Here is an 18,976-nt window from a genome sequence, read left to right as displayed (position 1 = left end):
GCCCTCGGCCCGCGCAATTGGAAACACTGATGGTAATCTCTGATGAGGAAAGCATAGATTTACAGCAATTGTCGAAAGAAAGTCAAGAGGCACTTAAACTCCCAAACTGAAACCAAAAGTCGTATCTAAAATAAAAATGACTCAACTTGCTCCGAAGAAACTAGTGGAGCCAGCGAAGACCGCTAACTGTAAGTCTGATTCTACCTCTAAAATATCTAAATCACCAGTGGTTATCCTCGAAACAAGAGCTACAGGAATAGTTAGTAATACGCCAGAAATTGACCCCAGCCCAAGCGTTAAAATAAATCTGAACAATTACTTTCCGATTTCTGATAGAAGTTGGACGACTAGAAGAGATGTCATTACTGAAGACCCCTTAAACAACAACGATGCCATTGTGCCTCCAAGGAAATCATACAGTGCTGCATGTCTTAAGGCGCCTACCTGTAAAGATCCAGGTTTAAATAAAAGTGACCCGAGCAGTGCCAATACTTAGAGTATGGCAAATAGTAAGGGCAAGGTTATTAAACTAGACACTGAGCCCTTCCTGGCATCTAATGACCATCCCAAGACTAACCTTACATCTGATACTGATTCGGTGAAAACTACAACTGCCCCCAATCGTATCTCCATACATGGCCCCGCACTAAGCAGATCTCTACCTAACACCAACAACAGCAAAACCGTAGAGAAATCTCACCATGAAACACTTGAAATATTGAGGAAAGCTCTATATGATGGCTCTTTGGATGCTGAAACACTAACCCAGGCGCTATTACCCCATCCACCACAGATGGTAAGGGCGGATGTCGTGCCTCCCCCTCGATCTGAAGAGAAAACATCTGAGCAACCATCTTTGGTAGATAAAAAACCCTACATCATTGGCTTTGAGGGGGATAAGATTTCTACAGCCAATATGCGTATTCCTTCCTTCTGGCCTTATTCTCACGAATTCCCCAACTAAGAATGGTTAAATCAGAGGATATTCTGAGAGTATCCATGGCTAGAACCAACAACTACAGGGCTATATGTTACTTGAGTTCTGAGACCATTATGAAATTCCTCTGGTTTAACCGGGCTGAAATAAAAAAAAATGAATGGGCTCAGTCTAACCACCTATGAATTTGAAGCAAGTGCAAACGACTTTTTGGCATATCTTAATCCTTCTGCTGTTGAAAATCCTGCAAGAGGAGAGTTTGCCCAAAAGTCAGAAACTGGTGTGGATCGTGACATTCATGCATTATTGAACCTAGTAGCCACCACAAAAGGTATTCCCTGGATTGAACCAATGCTTTCTGCTATTCTTCGCTCCAAAACGTCGCTTTCTGCTTCATAGCATCCAGATTGTACTGTATTAAATGTCCTTTCTTGGAATTCGTGTGTCTACGCTAATTTCACGAGATGGCTCTCGTCACTTTCCCTAAACAATCAACCCACGATTATATTATTATAGGAAACAATGAAAGTGGTGTCTTTTACAATACCTGGATTTTCTACGCACTGCTTGCCTGCAAAAAGATCTCTACAAGGTCGACCATCGGGAGGCCTCGCAATTGCAATTAATAATTCTGTTAATTCCCAGTGCAAGTGTATATGGGAATCGGCGAGTTTGCTAGGCATAAATATAAACTCGTCAAAATACCCTCCGATTCAAATAGTGACATTATATTGGAACCCAGCAGCCACCATGATTGATGTTATGTTAGATGAACTCGACACTTGCCTAGAAAATATATTGAGTAAACACCAAGCCCTGGAAATTATACTAGGCGGGGACTTTAATTGTGATTGTAGAGATGCCAGTGAGCTTGGAACACTAAAGTCCTTGTCATTGGCACGTATTAGGGGTGCGAAATTTAGAGAACTTTTAAGAGACTAGGATATGGACATGGTACAGAATAACAATATGAAGTCGCAAATCACATGGGCACGGGGATTAAAAACATGTTAATGTTAAAGGTCATTTGTACTGCGCACTATCACCACCGGAGTGGTCCCCTGGCGCTCTGGCGGCTCTGAAAGAGGGAGGGAGGGTGGGTTAATGGGTGGAGGCTGGAAAAGTGCAAGATTGCAGTGATGTGCTGTTGGCAGCCTCAGCCCGGTGGTTCCGTCGGCTGGGCCTGGGGTGTATGCGGCCGGTAGTCGTCGTGTGCTGATGTGCGAGTCTATGTGTGTTTTTGTTTTGTTGTTGCAGTGTAGTGAAGTTCGTGCGGTTTGCTGTGCTCGAGGTTTGTGGTTGTGTTTGGTTTGGAGTTTGAGAGGTGTATGCAGAGAAGGAAATTGTTAGTGGTATTGGTTAGTTTGTATCTCTATCCTGGACTGAACCGGTTGGGCTTGTGTAATCTTACACGACGGGATGCTTGTACACCCTGAGCCTCAGGAGGTACGTGCCCGTTTTTGCATTCGAGGCCGTTTGAGGATTTAGCTGTCCCCTCCGCCCGCTCCCTTAATAATCTTGCATGCGCCTCACCCCCTCCACATGACTAGCGCAGCTGCTAGTGTCCATACTTCAGTTTGTGTGGTGATTGGTGGTATCTTGTCCGTTCCACAGCCCCGTGGTACCTAGTTGTGGCTGTACGGGCGGTGGGGGATGGTAAGGGTTGGCTGGAGTAGTTGCCTCCATTTCTCTGGGTCTTGCGGGTGGACCCCTGTGTCCAGCGTCAGCCCTACTGGTGCTCAGGGTACTTCTGTCAGATTCTAGGGGTTTGTCAATGTCCTTTTTTGATGAGTCGTTTGTCTTATTGTTGTTTCGGTTTTAGTCTCTGGTGTTGAAGAGGCAGGTTTTTAGTAATTTTCTGAATTTAAGGTGATCTTTGGTGTTCCTTATTACTTTTGGGATGTTGTTCCAGGTTTTCGCGGCTAAGTGGTAGAAAGCGGTGCCTCCAAGTTTCTTCTTGATGTAAGGTTTTTGTTCCAGTCGGATTTCGTTGGTTGACCTGAGCGGTCTCGTTGGCTTGTAGATTGTTATTTGTTTTGTAGGAATTCTGCTCCTTGTCCGCTGATTGCCCTGTGCTTTATGCACATTGTTTTGAAGATGATACGCTGTTTTACTGGGAGCCAGTGTAGTGTTTTTAGGGCCAGGGTGATTTGGTCTCTTCTGGATAGTTTGAGGAGTAGTCTGGCTGCAGTGTTTTGGATCCGTTGTAGCTTCTTCAGTAGGTATTCCGGTATACCGAGGTAGAGGCTGTTTGCATAGTCGATACTTGACATGATGAGGCCGACGATGGTGAGTGTTTTATGTGTGAAGGAGAGGAAAGGTAGTATTTTTCTTGCCGTGTGGAGGAGGAAGAAGCATTTCTTGACTGTTGCGTTTATTTGCGGTTCTAAGGTTAGGGTGTTGTCCATCAGGACTCCCAGATTGTTTACTACCTTAGATGGTGATGGTGTAGATCCCATTTCCGTTGGCCACAGGATGGTGGTTTCCTTCTCTTGGTCTTTGGATCTGATCATGATTTCGTTTTTTCCTGGGTTGATTTTCAGGTTGTTGGCATTCATCCAGTTGAAGACTTCTTTTAGACAGTCGGTTAAGTTTGAATGATCGGCTTGGGTGTCTTCGATCTTGTAGATGATTTGAGTGTCGTCTGTGTAGTTGTTAGAATTTGATGTTGTGTTTCTTGAAGATTCTGATTACTGGGGTTTGGTAGATGTTGAAGTACAGTGGTGATAGTGAGGATCCTTGTGGTACTCCACAGACGTTGACTCGTGGGGTGGATTTGAAGGGTTTGATCCAGACGGTTTCAGTTCTGTCATGATCGATTTCATATATGTTACTCGTACTCTATCCTTCCTTACTGCACCACTTGAAATTAGTCAGATCCAATCCAGCGACCATGCCCAGATATCTTGCACCTTAAAACTGGAGTGCGAATTACTCACGATTGAGTCAGCTTTGGCTCTTGTAGAGATAGACCGCCCTCAAGTATCCATTAGGTGGAGTCAGGGTTTGTGTCACCAATTTGTCAGGCACGTTTCGCAACAAATACGATTGCTCAAACACGAAAATAGTAAATCAGAATTGCCATCAACTACTCAGTATTCCGAACTGATCAATAAGGCACTTATCTTTTTGGGGAAAAAGTACATCAATAAGAACCACTCTCATCCCTTTGATCCGTCTTGTAAGTTGTTGAAAAGGGAAAAAAACAAAGCACTGAGGCAACTCAGGAAAAGTGGTCAAGGAATAACGCATTGTAGGAATATGCAAATACAAATCCTGCATGTATATAAGCAGAATCTCAGACATGCCCGTATTCTAGAATTGTGACTTAGTAAGAATAACGTCCCACGACACACAATTTGACGCACAATTAAAAGTGACAACAAAAGTGTTGCGTTGGTGATGTCTAACTGTATTTCCGACCAATAATAATAATAATTTGGCATTTATATAGCGCTACGAACCCTCGGGTATCTGAGCGCTGCTTATTATTACCCACGTGTGTGGTGCTCATTTATCGACCTCGGAAGGATGAAAGGCTGAGTTTGGCCCTGCCGGGATTCAAACCTGCGTTAGCAGGCTCTGCACGGATGTCAAAGCGAGCACTCTACTCGCTGTGCCACTTGACCGGCTAGACCAAGTATGGCAAGATTACATAACAACTAAATTTCAGCTTCCAAAAAAAAGTTTCAAACTGAACCGGAAGTATCTCTGTGCTACAGTATGATCGACCGTTTGGAATGGACAATTGAAGACATTAAATATCATATCAAGGTCATCTTATTCTAAATCAGCAGGGCCCAATGGTTTTCCTCCATGGCTCTACAAAGCTGATCCAGAGTTTTGGACAGTAATCTTACAAATTTGAAGCAATCATTAAATTGGGAACCATTCCACCATCATGGTTAACTGTGAATATTCTCCCAATATTCAAAAAGGGCGATCCCACTTTACCACAGAACTATCGGCCTATTTCTTTAATTGATACAGATGCCAAACTGTTTGCGATTCTGCTCCTATTCGACCGTGAAAAATTAATAGATTAGAAAAGTCTTTACTCAAAATATCAAACGGGTTTTAGGAAGGGCATGAGTACTGCACTTAATGCTGTTATTATGGCACACGCGATATCAGGCACAATTGGAAAGAACTCTTACCCTTTGTATATTGCCATGATCGACATGAAGTCGGCTTTTGACAATGTTGTACGTAATCTACTTTGGAATAAGATGAAGAACATGGGAATTCCTACTGTACTACTCTATTGGTTTATTAATCTACACACCAACACTTCCTATAAAATCAAAATCTCAGCCGATGGTAGAACCACCATGCCAATTAGAACATCAATAGGTCTTAAGCAAGGCTGCAACCTTGCGGCTACCTTTTTTAACATGTACCTCTCTGACCTAGATAAGGAATGGGATCATAAGAACTTGTTCTCTGTTAAAGTTGGCACGATTCGCCTTAAATGGGTAGCGTTTGCGGATATCATCTTCATTTTTGATCCTACCCCAGCTGGGCTGCAAACAAAACTAACACTTTGAGGAATTTGCAATTGCACACAATTTAACACCAAACCTGGCAAAAACTGCCATCATGAAATTTGGCACAAAGCGAAATGATAGAGGGTACCAATGGCAGATTATGAAAACCCAAGTCCAGTGTATTAATAGCGCAATCTATTTTGGATATAATCTTTCAGCACAAAACTCAATCAAGGCATGGACTGAGTTAATTAGAAATGAGACCAGACCCCTCCTGTTCCAACTAAAGATGATATACGCGAAAAATTCTGCAAATTTACGCTAACACCCATGATTGATTTCATACCATTGAAAATTGAAAGTGTCATCTTATACTCACTTGATATAGGTTTATGCGATTTGAGTTTAACACTAGATTCTCTACAGGGACCATTAATAAAATCTGCAATGCATTTACCTATGTCCATACCGAGTGCTGTAATACGTCACGAACTTGGGCTGGTGACATTATCGGGACGTTGGAAATGGAGACAATTATCAACTATGCAAAAATCCACTTCCCTCCCAAGAACTCGTTATATGGAGACATGAAAAGCATGTTGGGTACATCTACATCTTTTACCCAATATCACCTGAAAATGCAACAAATATTGAATGCTTTGCTTATCACCGTTGATGATGTTCACCAATGCACTGGATATGCTAAAAAAAATCTTTTCGAAATGGGATTGGTGTCTAACTATAGATCGAATAGCAACCTACAAATTGTATAAAGAATGTGGTGCATTTGTCAAACAGCACGTTCCAAGATACAATCATATTGTGTTATTCCCTTGCAATCACACCAGAAAAGCGTATATATGGTACAGGTTTAAATTTATACCATACCAGGGAAAGGACCATGAATTGGAACGATAAAGGGAAAACGAATCAAAGTAAATGTTGTTTCCCCTCATGCAATGAGCCCAACAAAACCATGAAACATTTAATTCTTGATTGTCCTCATTTTAAGTCTACGAGAACCAACCGATTAATGAAATTCGTAAATATCGATTATGAGGCTTGTCTCCAATTTCTATAGGCAAGAATGATGCAAGGCTCGCATAAACGTTTAATATTTTAATTAGTTAGCCTTTGCAAATACATAGAAAAAGAGCTCCTTAGCTTTAACAATCAACGATTATGAACTGTTCAGTCATGATAGTCCCTGTTTCTTTTAAAGCGGCAACATTTTAAGATGTTAAAGTTAGCATTTAGAGGTGAAAGATTGTAGTGATTATTGACTTCCCACATTGTCTAAAGCTCTCACTGTTTACTCTGAACAAGATAGGACAGTAGTTTTAAAAGTGCTGACATAGTCGGCTGTTTTGTGTGAAATTGAATTATCTGTTTTGTGATTTTGTGCTCGTTTCTCTTCCTTCTCTCTTCCCTTTTTTCTTTTTCTTTTCTAATGTTTTAATGTGTAAATAGCATAAGGGAAGAAAGTGAATGTTAATGTGATTTTAAATACAAAAAAAAAGTAAATGTAAATATGTCGTTGATCATTGAAAATCCTCCACTTATCCTTCAGCTTTGCGCCCCTTAAAATGGACCGTGTGCTCCTCCACTTATCCTTCAGCTTTGCACCTCTTCAAATGGACCTTGTGCTCCTCCACTTATCCTTCAGCTTTGCGCCCCTAAAATGGACCGTGTGCTCCTCCACTTATCCTTCAGCTTTGCACCTCTTCAAATGGACCTTGTGCTCCTCCACTTATCCTTCAGCTTTGCGCCCCTAAAATGGACCTTGTGCTCCTCCACTTATCCTTCAGCTTTGCGCCCCTTAAAATGGACCTTGTGCTCCTCCACTTATCCTTCAGCTTTGCGCCCCTTAAAATGGACCTTGTGCTCCTCCACTTATCCTTCAGCTTTGCGCCCCTTAAAATGGACCTTGTGCTCCTCCACTTATCCTTCAGCTTTGCGCCCCTTAAAATGGACCGTGTGCTCCTCCACTTATCCTTCAGCTTTGCGCCCCTTTAAATGGGCCGTGTGCTCCTCCACTTATCCTTCAGCTTTGCGCCCCTTAAAATGGACCTTGTGCTCCTCCACTTATCCTTCAGCTTTGCGCCCCTTAAAATGGACCGTGTGCTCCTCCACTTATCCTTCAGCTTTGCGCCCCTTAAAATGGACCGCTTGCTCCTCCACTTATCCTTCAGCTTTGCGCCCCTTAAAATGGACCGTGTGCTCCTCCACTTATCCTTCAGCTTTGCGCCCCTTAAAATGGACCGTGTGCTCCTCCACTTATCCTCCAGCTTTGCGCCCCTTAAAATGGACCTTGTGCTCCTCCACTTATCCTTCAGTTTTGCGCCCCTTAAAATGGACCTTGTGCTCCTCCACTTATCCTTCAGCTTTGCGCCCCTTAAAATGGACCTTGTGCTCCTCCACTTATCCTTCAGCTTTGCTACCCCTAGAATGGACCTTGTGTTCCTCCACTTATCCTTCAGCTCTGCCACCCCTAAAATGTACCTTGTGCTCCTCCAGTTATCTTTCAGCATTGCTACCCCTAGAATGTACCTTGTGCTCCGCCACATATCCTTCAGCGTTGCTACCCCTAGAATGTACCTTGTGCTCCGCCACTTATCCTTCAGCTTTGCTACCCCTAAAACCAACCTTGTGTTCCTCCGCTCACCCTTTTCGACTATTCTCCCTCCCCTCTATTGAAGCCATAACTATACACAAATTCAAACCCGGCTGAATGTCTGCCTACCAAGCAAAAGTCAGGTCTTTGATTCTAACTACCTGGAATAGACCTAAAAACCCTCAGTGTAACCTTTGACTCTACCATATCAAAGCCCCTGCATGCTAGCTCTCTCATTAGCAGCATTAATTACCAGATAGCCCAGAAACACCAACTAGGACCACTCTTAACAGAATATAACTGGGCAAACACTGCGGGCGCCATCATTGAGGCCAAGTTGGCCTATTGCAATGTCTTGTTCTTAGGCATCTCCAAAAGATTTTGAACCAACTGAAAGTTCTGCAGAATCCTACAGATAGGATTGTTGAAAAACCCACAGAACTGAAAACCCATCTCTGGACTTTAAGAAGGGAAACGATATTCAAAAGGGTGGACCCTGGCAGCATCTCCCAGGAATGGCAAGGCTGCTAGATTAAGCCCAAGAAGAAGGACCATCCTGACGTTTTGGGTTGGGAGGATTTGCACTTCTTTAAGTTGGCTTCTCTGTCATTAATTCCCCTAATAAAAGGTGTACTTCCAGGAAACTGTGAAAGGACTCAAAATGGCTTCCTGTGGCAATAGATGAGACAAGCATACACAATCTCAGGGTAAACCCTTTACTGCTCTATCCTGCACCACACACAAACTACCAGCTTCCGCTCAGTGTGTAATGAACTACACGCAGGACTTGATCATGTCCACAAAATGCCAACTGCACTCACACACACCTCAGATGTGCTGTGCTCCATGCATCACATTGCGTATTACTCCACAAACAACTCACCTGTTAAATCAATCCTTCATACAAAGCATGTGAGACAACTCAAACACAACAATGGTCTAGTCCAAACCCATACACCTACATTAACAAACACAAACACATACTCATGATTCGTCGGGCTCTACATCCACTACTCGCATAACTGATCAGAAGACACACACCAAACACTGCATCATATCACCCACAGTCAACCTACCGTAACTACACGCAAACTCCACAACTCGTGCACCACTGAAACACCTATGCATATTGCTCACTGGAGTTCTGTGCAAGGGAATACATCACACACACACACACACACACACACACACACACACACACACACACACACACACACACACACACACACACACACACACACACACACACACACACACACACACACACACACACACACACACACACACACACACACACACACACACACACACACACACACACACACACACACACACACACACACACACACACACACACACACACACACACACACACACACACACACACACACACACACACACACACACACACACACACACACACACACACACACACACACACACACACACACACACACACACACACACACACACACACCCCACCCCCCCCACCCCCCCGTAGATGAATAAGTGCCAAAAACCAGGGAGTAGAGGAAAGATGCAAAGTTCAGCATCCCCTACCCCCTCAAAACCGCCATATAAGGAAGCCACAGTGCTTCAGAATTGCCATGGATCAGAGCAGAAAGCATACTTTGCCAGTTAGCCATTTATTGATGGATTTTGTTCAGGCGTCCCATTATGCACTGTCGCTTCAGAAACCTAGAAAGAAAAGAAGAACGATAGAAAGAGCAGTCAGGATTACATTGCTGGGGGAAATCAGTAACCCTGGAGTCCAGCCTGAAGCATATTGTGGCCCGCTCTTGGATCACTGGAGCGGGCCACCGCAGATGTCGGGATCACCCGACAAGGACCATGGAACTGCGACACCGCAGGGAGCACCCTGCATTCTCCGGACCACCGGAGCAGGACATCGTAGCTGGGGGCACCCAGCATATTGCAACCTCGGCTTTGAGCGGCACCCAGGCTCGGGCTGCAGCCATTGCCGTGATCGCACGGCATACCAAGTACAGTGGGACAGTGTTGCCCGGCGGAGGCACAGTCCAGATGCAGGGCCCCTCCAAACAGGCCTTCACCATACGGTGTGGCAACAGCATGGTGCTCCCAACAAACACACCAGAGTCAGTTCTTGGTCGATTGAGGAGCTGGAAGCAGCTTGTCTCTTTTATTAAGTTGTCCTGGGAGCTACCATGCTCCCAGGAGGGGTGACACATAACAATGCAGGGGTTACCTATCCAGCATTCTTCTTTAAGTCGCCTAGACCATCCAGCAGGCAGCCAAAGGTCTGCTTTAAGGGTTCCGTCTCCAGGTGTCTTCTCAATTGCAGGTGATTAGCTGCTGCTCTTGGGTCAGGTTTGAGAGAGTTCTAGAATTTAGGGGCCCAGCACCCGCAGTGGAAGAGACAGCTTTTGGTGGTCGCACTCCCAGAAATGGGTGGTATGTGGCCCCGCTGGCGCTTTCAAAGACGTACCTATAACACACCGTGGAGAGCAAACATTTTAAATGGGCCAGTGGAGTGTGCCACGAACAATGACCTGCTCTTGGAAAACAAACCTTTTTCAGGACACTGGCAAACAGAAGCATCAGATTGCATTATATACTAGAACCGCTTTGTGCAACTGATAAGCTTCCAGTTTAGATTTCAAAGAACATGCGGGCAGTGGAAGGTCACCGCAGCAGGCGGTGTTGCCCCCAGATGCGGGCAGGATCCAAGAGGGGGCCTGGAAGTATTTTGCACCAGAGCCTCAACGCTCTTGAGGCTCACCTTCACTTTCAACCAAGCAAAACTAGCCAACTGCACTTAGTGATGGAGGAAGGCCAGCTTTCCAGGAATTGGAGCAAGGACAGAGGACTTCTCTGTGTAGAGTCAAGCGAGGACAGGCTGCTCCGTACCTGGGGGCCCATGTCAAGCAAAAGCCACATGACAGACACGTCAAGTCTGAGAAGTATGTCACTAGCACATGGAAGATTAAGTGGGCGCTGTCACCGAAAAACCCATCTCAAGGGGCTTGGGGTCCACATGCAGACTTGCATGAGCTTTAGTAAAATTGTTCAAGTGAAACCGATCCTTCAGTTAACCAACGTAGTTGTTTTGGCCTCATCAAACTGCGCTACTTGAATGCCTTCCGTGATTGGATTTATTTGGAGTTATTTGTAATGAGCACTGGACAAACTAAATCCTATTTAGGCACCGATGGAAACGGTAGATCGGTAAAGGCGACCAGGATTAGCTGACTCGGCAACAGCAGATGTGGCCCGAAGGCCAAATTAAAGTAGTGCAACCACCAGTCAATCACTTGAACAGGTGGGGTTTTAAGGCTTTACAAAAGGCTATGACAACTGTTTGGAGCTGCCTCCATGCAACATGTGGCTGGCACCATGCTCTTGCCCACCGAAGCTGACCTTGCAACTTTATGTAGCTGACGACGTGTAAGATGTGGCTGGCACCATATACTTGTCCACCAATCTATGTAATTACTGTTATGCTCTTACTGTAATTGTCTGAAGCTATCATCTATATATGAATGCCTTCTAACTGTACCTCCTAGTCGTTCCTTCCTCCCTTCTCCTCCCACCCCAGTAAGTGTATGTAGTTGCCCGCCTTCCATGAGATTTGCTCTAGGCTAGTGCCCGTTGAATTAAACATATGTAATAGTATGCACTTGCTACCGTCCTATAAGGGACTGGCCCCATGCTGTTCTATGTATGAAACGCATCTATCTGTAGCTTCTCTCCTATGTATCTGTGCCGATCACCACGCACCTGCCCATTGATCATGACCACTCATTCATGAGATGCCGCCGCCATTCAACCCTTAGATAGAACTAATGTATGCATACTATTCTTGACCCGGCAACTGTTTGTAGATACCGCCATGCAACATGTGGCTGGCACCATGCTCTTGCCCACCGAAACTGACCTTGCAACTTTATGTAGCTGCCGCTGTGTAAAATGTGGCTGGCACCATATACTTGCCCACCAATCTATGTAATCACTGTTATGCTCTTACTGTAATTGTCTAAAGTTATCATCTATTTATGTATGCCTTCTAACTGCACTTATGTAACTAAGCAAGCATTCTTAACAGCGCCACGATGCTCGAGGGCAGTGGGCGCTTTACAAATTCAAATAAATAAATACGAAAGATTTCAAAGCCCGGATTTCAATTGGCAAACTATTTCACAATTTGGGACCGTCCACGCCAAATCTTCGGTGGCCCCTATAAACACATGCAGAGGATGGGACTACTAACAGCTGTTGGTCCCCTGAGTGCAACCGACAATGAAGGGATCGCTTTAACCTGGAAACAGGAGAGGACTTCTTTAGTCCGAATACCAGTCTCATTGCAGCATTTTGCACTCTTTGCAACCATTGGTATTGCTTGGATGGAATACCTGCAAGAAGGCCATTGCAGTAACCAAGTTGGGAGTTCACCAGAGCTCCCACCACCACTGCGTGGTCAAGCGTGGGGACAAACACAGCGTGTAAAACACACACTGTAATGTGGCACCCACCTGAGCTACACTGCTCAGGTTCTGCGTCCAGATACAGCCGAGGTTCTTTACTTTAGAAGCAAAGGCCACTTCCGTACCCAGAAAGCAGGGTGGGTGGGGACGCTTCACGGGGGCAAGGAAATGTTTGGGTCCAAACAGTGCTACATCCATTTTTTTTTTTGCGTTAAGTTGAAGCCAGTTGGTGGACATCCAGCCACTGACCTCATCCAAGCACTGTTTGACCCTTAGGAAGGACTCATCCACATTACCGATTTTGATGAACAACTGTGTGTCATCAGCATAGAAATGGAAATTCACCTTGTGTCGCCTCAAAATGTCCATTAGAGGACACAAATATAGGTTAAAAAGAAGAGGGGATAATAAGGATCCCCGAGGAACTCTGCAGTTCTGCGGAAAGGGGACAGAGTGATCAACAGTGACACAATCATCTTTAAGACTAGGTCCCAAGTGGCCGAATATCAAGCACAACAACTTCAGACAACGTGGGCGTTTGAGCAAGAAAGTAGGGGCCTAAAGTCCAAAACTACAAAGAGCAGCTGGCTAAGAAGTCAGGACTTGCTAAGGGGTGTCGGTGTAACATGGCATGAGCCACTTGCCAGCTATGACGAAGAGTTGCCAACATAGACCTACCTACCGGCCGGACTTTGCAGATATTCAGTCTAGAGAAGCAGGGTAAACAAATTCAACATGCACAAGTGCAGATAAAAATAAAATAAAAATCAAAGAGCAATTCCCAAAAAACTACATCTAGAGGAGGTTACGGCAAGGCTTCTTCAGGTGTATGGAATTGCAGCATGTTCCCTACCTAAGATTATAGCTACCGGACTTAGGGACCCCTTGCTGCGGACATTTGGATTCCTGGTAGTCCCCCCAAAGGTCTCCTGTACAGCCCACATCCAGGCAGCTGGGAGAAACAAAAGTTAATGTTCTCGGCTCAAGCGGTCTTCCTTTCTAGACAACGACCACCTCCTCCAGAGGCCTTAAGACTCAACTCAAGTTGCTCAGCCTCCCACCCGCACAGCACATCCTCACTCCCAAAAACACAGCACAGGCACAAAATAAAAACAACAAAAAGTATGAACTCTACTCAAGACTATATTAAATAATAAGTTACTTTCTGAAATCCTGTATGTTGACCAATAGCCTCTGTGAGGAAAGTTGCATTTAGAAGTTGTGCCCAATAGTCTCTCTGAGAAAAGTTGCATTTAGAAATGTATCCAATTGCATTTAGAAGTCGTAACCAAGTCGTAACCAATAGCCTGTCTGAGAAAGTTGCATTTGGAAGTGTGCCCAATTGCATTTAGAAGTGTACCCAATTGCATTTAGAAGTGTACCCAATTGCATTTAGAAGTTGTGACCAATAGCCTCTCTGAGGAAAGTTGCATTTAGAAGTGTACCCAATAGCATTTAGAAGTTGTGACCAATAGCCTCTCTGAGAAAGTTGCATTTAGAAGCGTGCCCATTAACCTGTCAGTGGAAAGTTGCACTCTGAAGTGTGCCCAATAGCCTCTCTGTGAAAATTGCATTTAGAAGTGGCCCCAATAGACTCTCTGTGAATTTAGAAGTGCGCTCAACAGCCTCCCTGTCATAGTTGAATTAGAAGTGTGCCCAATAGCCTCTCTGTGAAAGTTGCATTTAGAAGTGTGCCCAACAGCCTCTCTATATATTTATAAGTGGGCTCAACAGCCCTTCTATCTGCCCGCAAACCTTCTGGATCACCACTGGACCCTTGCTCAGCCACAACCCTTAAAGACATTTTTGCTTCCACCTGCGCAGGAGAACACGCAAGATCCATTATAAATGCCTCCCTTTCTTCCGGCATCTTTCCCGACGCATTCAAAATGGTGCACGTCAAACCTCTAATTAAAAGACCTTCGCTCGACCCTCTCGAGCCCAAAAACTACCGCCCCATCTCAAACACCAGGTTCCATGCCAAACTCATTGACCGAACCGCCTACCCTCAACTAAATGCCTTTGTCGAAGCCAACAATCTCCTAGACCCCGCCCAATCAGGTTTCAGAACACGTCACGGAACTGAAACCACCCTAACCTCGATCTGGGATGACCTTAAAATGACAGCAGACTCCGCGGGATGCGCCGCACTAATCCTTCTCGACCTATCGGCCGCCTTTGACACGATCAATCACTCAATCCTCCTAGACTGCCTCCACTCCCTAGGAATTCGTGGAACCGCTCTAAAATGGATAGCTTCATTCCTCAAAGACAGGCACCAAATAACGACACTCTCCAGCTTTACCTCCCAAGCCCGACCAGTCGACACGGGAGTCCCACAAGGAGCATGTCTATCCACCCTCCTGTTCAATCTCTACCTCCCACCAATAATTCGTTCACACAACATCCTGTGTTAAACTACGCAGACGACACTCAACTAATTCTAAAACTCCTGAACTCGAAACCCAACTCCGGACCTGACCTGGCATCCTGCCTCCTAAACATAGAACTCTGGATGACCCAAAGCCACCTCTTGTTAAACCCTCGCAAAACGGAAATCATGGTTTGCGGCAACTCTGATCTTCTACCACACCCACTACCCTGGCCACCCGCCATGGGCAACTCACCGACACCCTCCAACTCAGTGAAAAATCTTGGATGCACCCTGGACCTAACACTCTCGCGCCAAGTCAACAATGTCTCAAAGTCCTGCCACTATCACCTTAAAACCCTTCGGCGCATCTTTCCATATCTCTCATTTCCCAACAGACTCTCCGTGGTCCAATCAATCGTTATATCAAGACTGGACTACGCGAACCCCCTATACCTCGGAATCCATGCCTACCAACTGAATAAAATCCAAAGGGCACAAAACGCGGCGGCCAAAATGCTACTTGCGCTCGGTCCAAAAGACCACGTCTCCCCAGCCCTTAAGACACTGCACTGGCTTCCTGTAGCCCGTAGGGTGGCTTTCAAAACCTTATGCCTCTCCCATCGAGCACTGCATAAAACTGGACCTCAATATCTTCAAGACAATCTAATACCTTATCATCCCACTCGCACCCTAAGATCAAGCTCAGCCGGCCTCCTAGTAATTCCTAAAACAAACTCAGTCAGGTTAGGCGGATCATCATTCTCAGCCCTGGCCCCAACCCTGTGTAACTCGCTCCCACCCCACATCCGCCTAACTGAGGATTTAGCGTCCTTCCGCAAACTACTGAGAACCTGGCTCTTTCCCTAAAACCAACCGGTTTTCCAGACTAACAGCATCACAATGACACCGACCCAACAAACTACCTGATTCGAGAATTGACAGCTAATAAACTTGAATGTAAACTAGAAAGACAAACAGAACTAAACGAGTAACGTAGATCAAAACAGTGAAGTGGATAATATGAATAAATCATTGGGAAAGTAAGGAGATCTAAACTGATGAAATGGACATAATGAATGAGGAGGGAACGTAGTGAATGACATGGATGAAATAGTTAGAACGGATGAAGCGTATAGAACAGATGAATGCACTAAGTGGAAGAGTGCATGAATGGAAGAACAGACGACTTGAAAGATCAAATGAGTATAGAGATCGGATGAGTGTATAGAATAGATGAACATACTAAAGCCATTGAGCATGTAGAGTGGTTAGGTGTGTAGAGCGGACGAGCGTGTTGTAGAGTTGATGAGTACGTGTAGAGTTGATGAGTATGTAAACACGGAGAAGCGAATAGAACGCATGAGGGCGTAGAACTGATGACTATACTGAACGGACGAACGTATAGACCGGATGAACGTTTAGACCAGATGAACGTGTAAGAGCGAACGAGCGTATAGAGAGGATGAGCGTGGAGAGCGGATGAGCGTGGAGAGCGGATGAGCGTGGAGAGCGGATGAGCGTGGAGAGCGGATGAGCGTGGAGAGCGGATGAGCGTGGAGAGCGGATGAGCGTGGAGAGCGGATAAGCGTGGAGAGCGGATAAGTGTGGAGAGCAGCGGAATGGGGGAACGGATGAGCGTGGGGAGAGGATGAATGCGGAGAGCGGATGAATGTGTGGAACGGATGAGTACGTAGAGTGGACGAGTACGTAGAGTGGACGAGTACGTGGAGCGGACGAGTACGTGGAGCGGATGTGTTTGTGGCGCGGATGAGTGTGTGGAGCGGATAAATACGTAGAGGACGAGTGCGTGGTGCCGACGAGTGCGTGGTGCCGACGAGTGCGTGGTGCCGACGAGTGCGTGGTGCCGACGAGTGCGTGGTGCCGACGAGTGCGTGGTGCCGACGAGTGCGTGGTGCCGACGAGTGCGTGGAGCGGATAAATACGTAGAACGGATAAATACGTAGAACGGATGAGTGTGTGGAGCGGATGAGTACGCAGAGCGAACGAGTAGTATGTCAAGCGGACGAGTAGTATGTTGAGCCAACGAGTGTGTGGACCGGAGGAGTGTGTGGACCGGAGGAGTGTGTAGACCGGAGGAGTGTGTAGACCGGACGAGCGTGTAGACCGGACGAGTGTGTAGACCGGACGAGCGTGTAGACCGGACGAGCGTGTAGACCGGACGAGCGTGTAGACCGGACGAGCGTGTAGACCGGACGAGCGTGTAGACCGGACGAGCGTGTAGACCGGACGAGCGTGTAGACCGGACGAGCGTGTAGACCGGACGAGCGTGTAGACCGGACGAGCGTGTAGACCGGACGAGCGTGTAGACCGGACGAGCGTGTAGACCGGACGAGCGTGTAGACCGGACGAGCGTGTAGACCGGACGAGCGTGTAGACCGGACGAGCGTGTAGACCGGACGAGCGTGTAGACCGGACGAGCGTGTAGACCGGACGAGCGTGTAGACCGGACGAGCGTGTAGACCGGACGAGCGTGTAGACCGGACGAGCGTGTAGACCGGACGAGCGTGTAGACCGGACGAGCGTGTAGACCGGACGAGTGTGTAGACCGGACGAGTGTGTAGACCGGACGAGTACGTGGAGCGGACGAGTGTGTGGAGCGGACGAGGGTGTGGAGCGGATAAGGGTGTGGAGCGGATGAGGGTGTGGAGCGGATAAACGCATGGAAGGATGAGTGTATGGAGTGGATGGGTATCTAGAGCGGAGGAGTGTGTTGAACGGTTGAGTACGTAGAGCGGATGTGTAGTACGTAGAGCGGACGAGTAGTATATTGAGCGGATGAGTATGTGGACCGGACAGAGCGGATGAGCGTACAGAACGGATGAGTATACAGAGCGGATGAATGCGTAGGCAGACAGGAGTACATGCGTGGATTAGACAGGAGTGCACGCGCGGGGAAGACAGGAGCGCATGCATTTGGAATACATGAGTGCATGCGTGGGACTCACTGGAGAATGAGGGATAGACTAGAGCACGCAAGTTGGACTAGAGTGTGTGAATGTGTCGAGCAGACAGGAGTGTGTAGTGCAATCTTGAACGCCTGAAATGAATAAAATGCATAGAACGGACCTGATCACATAGAATTGCGTGACGCACATAATATGCTTTGGAATGCAGGGAACATTTGAAAGAGCATTTATCATACCACACCGCACGCTTACTCTCTTCTTTAGACCACCACTCAACTAGAACACAGTGATACTATGACACCATTCGGTATAAATGTTCTCATATCAACATCTCCCGTTCACTCCCCATCACTCTAAGTAAACACTGCTGGCTTCACACCCCCAACCAGGCCTAACACAGCCACACTCGGTCTGGATAAATCCTGCCAGAGGGAACACATACTCCTGATCTCTCAACCACCACACCTACCGCTAGGAAGCAGCTACCACATGAATTCCACACCAGCTGCACACATACCTGGTGCGCACACGCACCTTTGGACTCTCTCTACTCTCTCTACTGACCTGAACTTCGGTTCCCGAGGGTGTTCAACCTACCAGCGCCTTCAGACCATACCAGTGGTATATAAGGCGCTATATAAATGCAAAATAACATAACATAAGTTGGACAACGGGTGGGTCTTGAGTTGCTTTCCAAAAGCTGACAGACTGTGGTGCTTACAGAGCTACATAAGGGTCTGGATCTAGTGTGGGGTCAAAATGCATAGCTCGTTGGGAGGATTTTGAGATGTATGCGAGGCGGAGTAGTGTCCAATGGTAACTATACAATTACATTTCTACCACTTTTGACATATTCTAGATGGCATTGGCCAAATCAACACGTTCGTAATAAAACATAGCACACATATGAAATTTGAAGGAGAACATGTGACCTACATATAAACCTGCCCTGGCAGGAGCAGCTGTACTTCCTTTGGTTGAAATCCAGTGGAAATTAACAGAGAATCCCTTTTGGTCTAAAATGTTGGTTGTACCATAGCAATGGGTGTTAGCAAGGTACTTTTCAAAAAGGAAAGTAACTAAATCCATCTTGGACCAGTCCTGCGGCTGCCTTGGATCAGACCTATCTCCCGCAGAAGGCCACAAGAGGCTCCTCTGGGAACACAGATCAGGA

At 46.3% G+C, this 18,976-nt stretch overlaps 1 protein-coding gene across 1 annotated transcript in view; it reads right to left on the bottom strand.

The window, feature by feature from the left end:
* The window catches only part of LOC138520749 (gastricsin-like), a 112,332-nt gene that overhangs the window by 64,103 nt on the left and 29,253 nt on the right, over nt 1–18,976 (bottom strand). The gene's annotated exons all lie outside the window — the stretch shown is intronic.

Source organism: Ambystoma mexicanum, chromosome 13 (assembly GCF_040938575.1).
Source record: "Ambystoma mexicanum isolate Mex_15411 chromosome 13, UKY_AmexF1_1, whole genome shotgun sequence".
NCBI classification, from domain to species: domain Eukaryota; kingdom Metazoa; phylum Chordata; class Amphibia; order Caudata; family Ambystomatidae; genus Ambystoma; species Ambystoma mexicanum.
Note: the sequence above shows the minus strand (reverse complement) of the source record. Positions and strands in the feature narration are given on the sequence as shown.